Source organism: Emys orbicularis, chromosome 7 (genome assembly GCF_028017835.1).
Source record: "Emys orbicularis isolate rEmyOrb1 chromosome 7, rEmyOrb1.hap1, whole genome shotgun sequence".
Classification (NCBI taxonomy): domain Eukaryota; kingdom Metazoa; phylum Chordata; order Testudines; family Emydidae; genus Emys; species Emys orbicularis.
In genome coordinates, this window is record NC_088689.1 from 118,188,929 (window position 1) to 118,200,208 (window position 11,280).

The following is an 11,280-nucleotide window of genomic DNA, read 5'->3' on the forward strand; positions in this document are numbered from 1 at the left end:
TCACCCCTTAAATCACAACAAAACCCAAATATACTCAAACCTTTAAAAAGAAAGCCACTCTTCCCTAATGTCGTAGTTATAAAATAGGTTTTGTAACTAAAACTATAGAAAGAGAAAGAAAGTAAACTCCCATGACAGAAAATCAGCTCATTGGAAATATATTACCTTTAAGAGTGTCTTTTTTATATGTGTGGGGTTGATTAGCTAAGCCAGCAACAAGAAGCATTGCTTTTCTTTAAGTAGTATTTGAAAACATTGGCCCAAATCCTGAATTTCTAGTACATTCGACCTCTCACTGAAGTCAATGAATAGGTTAAGTATTCCTTCTTTTCATTTGCACCTCCACCTGCAAAGATCTGACCAGCAGAACTGTTTGAGGAAGTGGAGCTACTTGATTAACCCAAACCCAAACTGTCCAGCAAGCCCCTGAGGTGAGAGTCTCATTCTGTGTAGAACTCTAAATTTACTTCAGAGAGAGGATCTGTTAGAAGATTCAGGGCAATATTGACAGTCACAGGAGCAGTTCCAGTGGTAGAAGGAAGGAGTTCCCCATCTTCACTGACTAAATTTAGTCTGTTCTTACAATACAAAGTCCTCGATACACTAGAAGAAATTCACACAACTACCTGTGAGATGGATCTTTGTCCTTTTTTGCTGGGCCCTATATTGATGGATACATGTTTCCCTCCTATGGGAGCACAACTCTTAAACATGCTGTGCACTGACCCTTGCTTATAGAAATGATGCTGGATAGAGACAACCTCACTAGTCTCCAACCTTCCCTTCCCGGGGATGTTCAATGACAAAGGAATGGGCAACCTTCTCTTGCTACTCCTGGCATTCTGCAATGTTTCAGGGCTACTTTCAGTTAGGCTTCCAATCAGATTATACTGTGGGGACACAGCATTAATTACAATGGTTCATGATCTCCTCAAGGAAAATGACAGAGGCCAGACATTTTTGCTGCATTGGCATCAATGGCTTTGAAACCAGACCCTGAAGTGTCACTCACTTCTTATGAGACATGGGACCTTTCAGAGAGACTGCAAACAGTAGTGCAGGACTATTGTTCTCTCTCAGCTGTGTAGTCCTATAGGGCTTTAACTTGCCACTACTCTCAAATAATGTTTATGAGAAACCACCAGGGGAAATTGTGAGACAGTATGGCCTACAATGTCATTAATAGATTGATGGTATTCAGCTCTTCATCTCCTTTTCAGTGAACCCTGACAGAACTGTTTCCCTGTCCTCTAAGTGCCTGAGAAATATAGGACCTGGATGAAAGCCAGATGGCTGAGGCTCAGTCTAAATAAAAAGGAAATAAATGATGCTTGGCTGGCTGAAGGAAGCTTTATGAGGAACTGGTAAAGACTCTTCCCTCCATTTGTTTTCCTATTGCCATAGTGGTTCAAAGTCTTGTGGACTAAATGTGGCCCTCATTGATCCTAGGAGACAAGGCAGCAGCAACCAGGCATATCTTTCATCTCTGCCTGGCCAGAAGGTTTCTCTCAGATGTGGAGCACATCAGAGCAATTCGTGCTTTGATCACCTCAGTGCTCTGCTCTTGGAATGAGCTGAAACTGGGGCTAGCTTTGAATGCCACTTGGAAGCTTTAGGTATTGCAATCGACTACTGCCCACAGTTTAGTTAGACTGAAGAGAGCCTATCACATATGTACTTCAAACTCTTCACTGGCTGCAAGTTCATTTCTGGGACCCAGCTATCTCAAAAATTGGATTCCGCTCAGAGTGAAAAGCTTTGACTAGATATCACGAATGTGAACACCAAGAGCATCATAGTAAGACATTCTTGGTAGCATGCTCTCAATCCCACTGGAAATACATCTGAACCCCAGCCTGGCCTGGTTCAAGTTTGAGATATCAGATGCATCTCCTTTTAAGTTTTCCAACAAAGGTTGTTGCTAGATTCCTCTGAGAGTTAATCTACTGTTAAGTAGAGTTAAATATCCTCACACTTTCTATGGGCCATCTTGATTATCACTTCAAAAGTTTTTTTCTCCTGCTGATGATAGCTCATCTCAATTGATTGGCCTCTTACTGTTGGTATGGCTACTTCCACCTTTTCATGTTCTCTGTATGTATAAATATCTTCTTGCTGTATATTCCATTCTATGCAGCCACTGAAGTGGGCTGTAGCCCACGAAAGCTTATGCTCAAATAAATTTGTTAGTCTCTAAGGTGCCACAAGTACTCCTGTTCTTTTTGCGGATACAGACTAACACGGCTGCTACTCTGAAATCTACTGAAGAGTTCCCACGTCAGTTTTCTTCAAGGAAACTGAGTTGGGTGCCCTGAAAAGTGACAGAGTATGTGCCCCCCATTCTTGGCTCTTTTTAGTGGGTATAACACACACCTAGGCAGCATGGGTAATAGATGCCTTACAAGTAACTGAACAATTAAAAAAGCAAAAATAAAGATAGCAACATAATTAGAGCACAAATAAGTACAGCAACACAAACGTATTGGATGGAGGTCAGGTCAACATCTGCTTTTGTATGTATATAGAATCATAGATTATTAGGGTTGGAAGGGACCTCAGGAGGTCATCTAGTCCAACCCCCTGCTCAAAGCAGGAACAATCTCCAATTAAATCCCCAAATCACCCCCTCAAGGATTGAACTCACAACTATGGGTTTAGCAGGCTAATGCTCAAACCACTGAGGTATTTTGTAGAGGTAGGTATAGTAGCTTGTTACCCTGGAGCCATTCAAGTGTGCAGTTTGTAGCGTTCCAATAAACGGAGACCTTCTTATTGAGCTTATGTTGCTTTTTTCCTGCCGCTGTTCTGGGATTTATGTAGAGTTCACAGAATGGGTAAAGTGTCCACTAGTCTTAACGCAGAACATTGGAAGTGTTTTCAGTACTGCAGTTAGAACACAAAAAGCCATTCATAACCAAGTGCAAACTGTGCAGAGGAACAGGCCATCTATGTATTAGAAATAGCTTTTCTCTACATTTAGATGAAAGTTGAGGGTCCCTCCCCCCTCAAAAAATGTTGGGAAACAAATGTTGGGCTCAGTCAAAATTCTGATCCTAATAGGAATGAAATCCAAATATATATCTGACTGCCAAATCAGATCTGAAAACCAAATCTGAAGGCAGTTTTTCAACCTGAGTGCACTACTGATATTATGTGATTGTTTACAAAGCATGTGTTATATGAATGCTGTTGGTACATCCCTGTAGTTTGTGAAAAAGTAGTGCAATGAGAAAATCTTCTCTTCTAACAAAATCAAAATATAAAAGAGGGGAGGGAACTGGAAGGAAATGCTTATGAGGTTCTCCTAAAAAGAACATGTGGGATGTAGCGCTCAAATTGGAGCAGTACATAATGATATGATGTCTCTTCTTGGCTTCTCATGGGTTGGAGCTTATATTGTGGGTGGAGCTTAGAAGACTACTACTATCTTTTTATGTAGTTTGGCAGCTAGTGTTCTGTGATGCTGACTAATATTGTCTCATTGCTTCCATGCACTTCCCACATATCTGTACGTATGTACCTGTTGTCTTTTCTCTTTTACTTATATTGTAAGCAATTTGTGGAAGGGACCATCTTTTTTTGTTTGTTTATATAGTGGGATCCTGATACAGTACTGGGGCTCCTAACCACTTCAATACAAATAATAAATAACAATTCAGCCCCTGGGGGAGAGGATTATTCTCCACAGTGAAACAAACAGGAGGTTCTGCCCAACAATCTCTAGATTCCCAAGAGATGCACAGATCTCAAGACATAAGACCTTCCATATGAAGGCTTTGTGCTTCTGCAAGAGCTCTGGGACCAGCTGTCCCACTCAAGCTGGACTGGTGTTTCTATGGCATGTGCAAGGGTTGCACAGAATATTAATATATGGAGATATACTTATTTCATAGAACTGGAAGGGACCCTGAAAAGTCATTGAGTCAAGTCAAGTCAAGTCAAGTCAAGTCAAGCCAAGCCAAGCCCCCTGCCTTCACTAGCAGGACCAAGTACTGATTTTGCCCCAGATCCCTAAGTGGCCCCCTCAAGGATTGAACTCACAACTGTGGGTTTAGGAGGCCAATGCACAAACCACTGAGCTATTCCTCCCCTCATTACAGAAAAAGTAATGCAAACCTCAAGTGAGCAAAAAGTGAACAAAATGGGTGTGAATAAAGTGATTCCAGCTTTTGGAAGCATTTGGATACATTCACCAAGTTCTACATGTGGGTCTCAACACCAAAAATGAGCTGGTATATGTGTGAGTATATTAAATAAACCTTCTTCTGTCACACAGAGTTGCCATAGTCCATGGGTATTAGAGTTTAAGATTAGAAGGAACCAATTAATGTAAAATGATATTTCCTCTCCTCTTTTTTTATTGCTAGAAATATGAGTAATAAAGCATTATGCTGGAGGATTATGCTTTGGAAAAAATGTTTTAAGTGAATAATATCAGAACCAAGCCTGTGATTGAATTCACCCAGCGACAATGGGGAAGAATACATTTTGACGACTAGACTGATACATTTTTGGCAGCTGCTGAAAAGATAACTCCTGCCCAGGAAAAGTTATTTTTAAGATGTTTAGAATCAGTCTGCTTGTTATAGATGAGACTTTCCCTACTTTTTAGAACACTAGTAGTTTATGGAATATTATAGGGAGTATACTTTACTATGGAGTTGAACGTGTCAGCTCCATAAATTGTGCAGTTTTGGGGATCTACTTTGCCATTGCTCTGGGTGGGGAGGGCTTAGAATCCTTGTCCAGGAAAGCATGTAAACGTATGCTTAACTTTAAGTGCATGCTCAACTCTCACTGAAGTCAATGGTATTTAAGATTGTTATTAAGGTAAAGCACATGCTTAAGTGCTTTGCTGAATAGGGCTGGTAGCTCCTGATATAGGTAAGTAATTAACCATGTTTACTCTTTGTTCGGGAAAGTATTTAAGTTTGTGCTTTCCTTTAAGCCTGTGACTTCAATGGGACTTAAACACATGTTTAAGTGCTTCTCTGAATAAGTGTCCTTTCCTCAATCAGGTCCTTAAATGCTTCATTCCTATTCACGTTAAAAGGGTTAGTCCTATAAAACTCATAAATGTAAATGGCAGGAAAAAATATATCTGTAATCACGTCAGGAGAAAAACAGTTAACACATGACTTATGATTTTGAATAAAATTGGGTAATGCAAAATTGATCAAAATGCCTGTGATGGAGGGTACGGCCTTCTGCTAAGAAAATTAAGGTAATTACCAATCAAAAGAAAAAAACCCCAATGCCATGTTGGTATGAAGTTTGGGAGTTTGTTATAACTAAGCTTCATCTCTAAAGCACATGTTATTTAAAAAAAACAGAATATTACACGTAGTTGTTGCTTTTTATTAGTAGGTCAATATCTGTATTTGTACATTTTAGGTAGTAGTTGAGAATTGGGTATGTATTCTGATCTGTAGCATTTCTGTACAGTATATTCTAGCAAAGCCTGTCTGTTGCAATGAACCCTATTTCTTCTCCCACTATGGCCAAATTCTGATCTCACATATGTCAGTTTTACTCCAACATGGCTATTAATGTCAATGGAGTTACTCCTAATTTATTCATATACAAGTAAGAACAGAATGTGGCCCACTGACTGCAAAGAGACCTTTATTTGTAAATCAGTTTTCAGTATGATTTTGTGATGAGACTGACATTTATTTTTACAAGAAGCCTTGAACAGGCTCATCTAACTATTTTTGGCCAGAGTGTGATGACACTATGATATTTCCCACTTAAAATAGCGGGAGATGCTGTTGAAAGTTCATGTTTCCGGGGTTTTATTGAAAGCAAATAGCAGTGCAAGAGAAAAATTTAGATCCCCAGTGGTTTGGCTGGTTGATTTTCTAGTCATCTTTCAGCCACAAGCCAAGAGGATATTGGCAAACATTGTTCAGTACAAAATAAAGTAATAATCTTTATAAGAATGTCTATACACCACTAAACCTGTAGGGTCTTAAGAACCACAAAGTGATTGTGAACATAGGTCTCCTGGGTTAATAGCTGGAAATCAAATGCATTAGGAAGTCCAGCAGGAAGACGCTGATAAGAAACATTCTTTGTTCCTTTGGATATAGCAATACTTAAGATAAAAGTAGAGTACATTTTAGAGTGTGGATGAATCTAACTTCAGAATAAAACATGAAGTGAATATTGAAAAGAACAGCAGGAAAGCACTTTTGATTTTCTTCTAGAGCTCAATATTTGAACTTTCAAAATAATTTATTTTCTAGTTGGTGTTAATGGCTCTATAATATAAACTTACCGTTCACATACAGTACCTATATATTTGTATCTATTTTTAAAGTGTGAATGCTTGCATGATTTTTTTTTTTAAAGCAACACTTTGTTCAAAGCTGTTGGCCTAAGCAACATGATCGTTCTGACCAAACCTGCATATTAATTCAAGACGACTCAGGGCCTTATCTTGTCTGTTATGCCAATTATACAGCTGAATATGTCCACTGTTTCCAATGGCATTACACCTGATTTACACTGGTGCAAATGAGAGAAGAATCAGGACTTGAGCTGTGTAATCCCTAGTCAGTTCTGTAGTAACATAATCCAGTGTACTGCTCAAACATGCTGTGAAAAATCTTTCTCACCATATTATTAACTTATCCGTTCACTGGAACTGGAACCCAGGTGAGTACCCTAACAACCAGGCTATAGAGTCATTCTCGCACTCGGAGCCAATGCATGTTTAATGATCTATACAGAGTGGAACAGTTCCAACAGGAGAAAAACACCACCAGAGAACACACAATAACTTTGTGAACTCATCTGAGGAGGGGAGAGATCTGGGTTTAAGTGTCTGTTCCAGAGTGGAGATTCAAACCTGCATCTCCCACATCCCAAGTGAGTGCCTCAGCCATTGGCATAATGGGGGCATACCTTCTCCTCCTCTGTTTTTTTTAAGCTAGCCCTTTGTTTCCAAGTTTGCTTTGCTTTTATTTAAAAAAACAAAACAAAAAACAGTTAAAATGCCTGGAAACAAAACAAAATGTTTCATTTCAAGTTGAACTGAACATTTTGTTCAACCTGAAACTTTTTTCTGACTTTTTGATTTATCAAAGAATCCATTTTGATTTATCAAAGAATCCATTCTTTTTCAAATGTTCAGACCCACCAGTGAACTGAAAAAAAGACAAGTGGGGTGAGGTAATATCTTTTGTTGGACCAACTTCTGTTGGTCAGAGAGACAAGCTTCCAAGCTACACAGAGCTCTTCTTCAGGTCTGGGAAAGGTATTAATGCCATGTCTACACTACTACTTATTTAGGCAAAAATTATGTTGCTCAGTTGTGCCGTGGTAAGCTCGCTAGCGTTGACATGGCCTTAGCGTGTCACAGCTGAATACAAGGTGGAACAGATTGTTTAGCACAAGTAGTTAACACATATTATAAGAGACCATTCAAGTTGAAGTGTCCTGTTAACACCTCTGCAGTCACCAGACTTTGGTCCAATGAAATATATAACCTTCCCCACCTTGTCTCTCTAATATCCTGGGACCAACATGGCTACAACATTGCAAATGGTGAACTGAAAACTCAGCTATTCACATAGCTCTACTCAGAAGCATCACGTCACACTGGGGGTGGGAAGGCCCTAACAACAAGAGACCTTGAGGTGGCTTCATGACTGCACTCCCTGGTGCACTGAGCAAAGCTCCATCACACAGGAGAATCAAGAGCTTTATCTTTCCTCTTAATCTGCACAGATGTAATGCCTCCAAGCACTGCTATGGGGTCTGTGCACCACCTGTTCCAACCTATTAATACAGTCTTGTCTTTAAAATCTTCAGTTATATATCATTAAAGTCCATAACAATGAAATGAGCACCTTTCCCCCCCAGAAACATTTCTGTTTTATAAGAATCATATATTTTATAAGCATGACTATAATTAATGGGAACTTTCTGAATCCCCTCAAAATGAATTTCTTGCATGACCTACACTCATTGGGAGGAAGCAAAGTAAATTTCAGAGTTCTTGTTTCCTGTCAAACAACCAAATTGATAGATCCTTTCCAGTTTCACTCATTATAAGATTTCTTTTTGTCAGGCTAATATACTGTGACTTCTTCTGCTAGCTCCATTCAGTCATCCAGCCACTTACTCTACATGCACAACCACTTTGTTTCATTTCACAAGGAGACGTGTATGCATTACAACATACGCTCAGAATATTAAATGTAGGATCTAACCAGGGCTGGCTCCAGGGTTTTTGCCGCCCCAAGCGGCGCAAAAAAAAAAAAAAAGCCGCGATCGCGATCTGCTGCGGCAATTCGGCGGGAGGTCCTTGGCTCCGAGCAGGAGTGAGGGACCGTCCGCCGAATTGCCGCTGAATAGTTGGACCTGCCGACCCTCTCCGGAGTGGTCACACCAAGCACCTGCTTGGCAAGCTGGTGCCTGGAGCCGGCCCTGGATCTAACTACTTATCTTGTATGTGTTCTCTACATCAAGATAATATTTTGGAGGTATTTAAAATAAGTATTAAAACCTAATCTATTCAAAAACTGGTGTAGATTTCACAGTGTGCAGCTTACTGTACACTATAACTGCCATTTTTCAATATACAATAAATAAATGGGTATTACAGGTGACGTGTATGTGAAGAACTACACTAGCTACGTATTTCCAATCCTCATGTTTTTGTCATAAGTTTTATGAAAATGTCCTACAAAATTTAGGCTCTAGTTCAGCAAATTACTTACATGTGAGTAATCCTATCCCTATGTGTCAAAGTATTTAAGCCCATGTTTAAAGTGCTTTGCTGAATAGGGATGGGATTACTCGTAGGCATGAAGTGAAGCATGGACTTACATGCTTTGCTGAATTGGGACCAGAAAAGGAACAGAAGAAAAAGGGCTCTGTAGAAATCACTCGAAAAACCTACAGACTTTTAAAACCAGCTTTGAGGAAGTAACAGTATATTTATCCCTGATAAAAAAGCTCTACAGAAAGATTTTCATATGCTACTAAATTCTATAGTACTTTTCCATAAAGAGAAATCGTGTTTGTATGGCTAGAATTTACTATCTTGTAAAGTATACCTTTGCTTCTATTAATATAGTCAATATCGTCATTCCATCTAATCTTTATAGTGCAGTTACTTGGAAAGAATGGTCCAGGTATGGAAGGGTATGTGCTGTTTAGGAATGACCGGAAAAAAGGTAAAGGTGGGGGAGTGGCATTGTATGTCAATAATGAGGTAAACTGTAAAGAAATAGTAACTGATGGAATGGATAAGACGGAGTCTGTCTGGGCAATAATTACACTGGGTAAAAGAACTACTAGAGCCTCCCCCGGGATAGTGCTTGGGGTGTGCTATAGACCACCAGGATCTAGCCTGGATGCGGACAGAGAACTATTTAATGTTTTTAGGGAAGTAAAAACTAATAAGAGCTGTGTAATCATGGGGGACTTTAACTTCCCAGATATAGATTGGGGAACAAATGCTAGTAACAATAATAGGGCTCAGATGTTCCTAGACGTGCTAGCAGATGAATTCCTTCATGAATTCCTGAACCGACGAGGGGGGATGCCATTTTAGATTTGGTGCTGGTGAGTAGTGAGGACCTCGTTGAGGAAATAGTTGTAGGGGACAACCTTGGCTCGAGTGACCATGAGCTAATTCAGTTTAAACTAAATGGAAGGATTAACAGAATTAAAACTGTGACTAAGGTTTACGATTTCAAAAAGGCCAACTTTAATAAATTAAGGCAACTACTTAGGGAAGTGGATTGGGCTAACATACTTAGGGATCTAAAGGCAGATGGCACCTGGGATTATTTCAAGTTGAAGTTGCACGAGCTGTCCGAGGCCTGTATCCCGAGAAAGGGAAAACGGTTAGTAGGCAGGAAATTTAGACCTAGCTGGATGAGCGAGCGTCTCAAAGGGGCGATTAATAAAAAAAAGAAAGCGTACAAAGAATGGAAGAGGGGAGGGATCAGCAAGGAAACCTACCTTATTGAGGTCAGAGCATGTAGAGATGCAGTGAGAAAGGCCAAAAGCCGTGTAGAGTTGGACCTTGCGAGGGGAATTAAAACCAATAGTAAGAGGTTTTATAGCCATATAAATAGAAAAAAAACAAAGAAAGAGGAAGTGGGACCGCTGAAGAATGTAGATGGAGTGGACATTAAGGATAATCTAGGCATGGCACAATATCTAAATGAATATTTTGCATCGGTCTTTAATAAGGCTAATGAAGGGCTTAGGAATAGAGGGAGCAGGACAGAGGGGAATAAAGGAGGGGGGGTTGACATTACCGTATCGGAGGAGGAAGCCAAACTTGAACAGCTAAACGGGACTAAATCGGGAGGACCGGATGATCTTCATCCGAGAATATTGAAGGAACTGGCGCCAGAAATTGCAAGCCCCTTAGCAATAATTTTTAATGAATCTGTAAACTCGGGGGTGGTACCGTTGGACTGGAGGATAGCTAATGTGGTTCCTATTTTCAAGAAAGGGAAAAAAAGTGACCCGGGTAACTACAGGCCTGTTAGTTTAACATCTGTAGTATGCAAGGTCTTGGAAAAAATTTTGAAGGAGAAAGTAGTTAAGGACCTTGAGGTGAATGGCAATTGGGACAAATTACAACATGGGTTTACGAAAGGGAGATCGTGCCAAACCAACCTGATCTCCTTCTTTGAGAAAGTAACAGACTTTCTAGATAAAGGAAATGCGGTGGATCTAATATACCTCGATTTTAGTAAAGCGTTTGATATGGTACCGCATGACGAATTATTGGTTAAATTGGAAAGGATGGGGATCGATATGAAAATCCAGAGGTGGATAAAGAACTGGTTAAAGGGTAGACTGCAGCGGGTAGTACTGAAAGGTGAACTGTCAGGTTGGAGGGAGGTCACCAGTGGGGTTCCTCAAGGTTCGGTTTTGAGTCCGATTTTATTTAATCTATTTATTACTGACCTCGGAACCGAATGTAGGAGTGGGCTGATAAAGTTTGCGGATGACACAAAGTTGGGAGGTATTGCCAATTCGGAGAAGGATCGGGATATCCTGCAGGGAGACTTGGATGACCTTGTAAATTGGAGTAATAGTAATAGGATGAAATTTAATAGTGAGAAGTGTAAGGTGATGCATTTAGGGATGACTAACAAGAATTTTAGTTATAAGCTGGGGACGCATCGGTTGGAAGTAACGGAGGAGGAGAAGGACCTCGGAGTCCTGGTTGACCGCAGGATGACTATGAGTCGGCAATGTGACGTGGCTGTCAAAAAAGCTAATGCGATCTTGGGATGCATT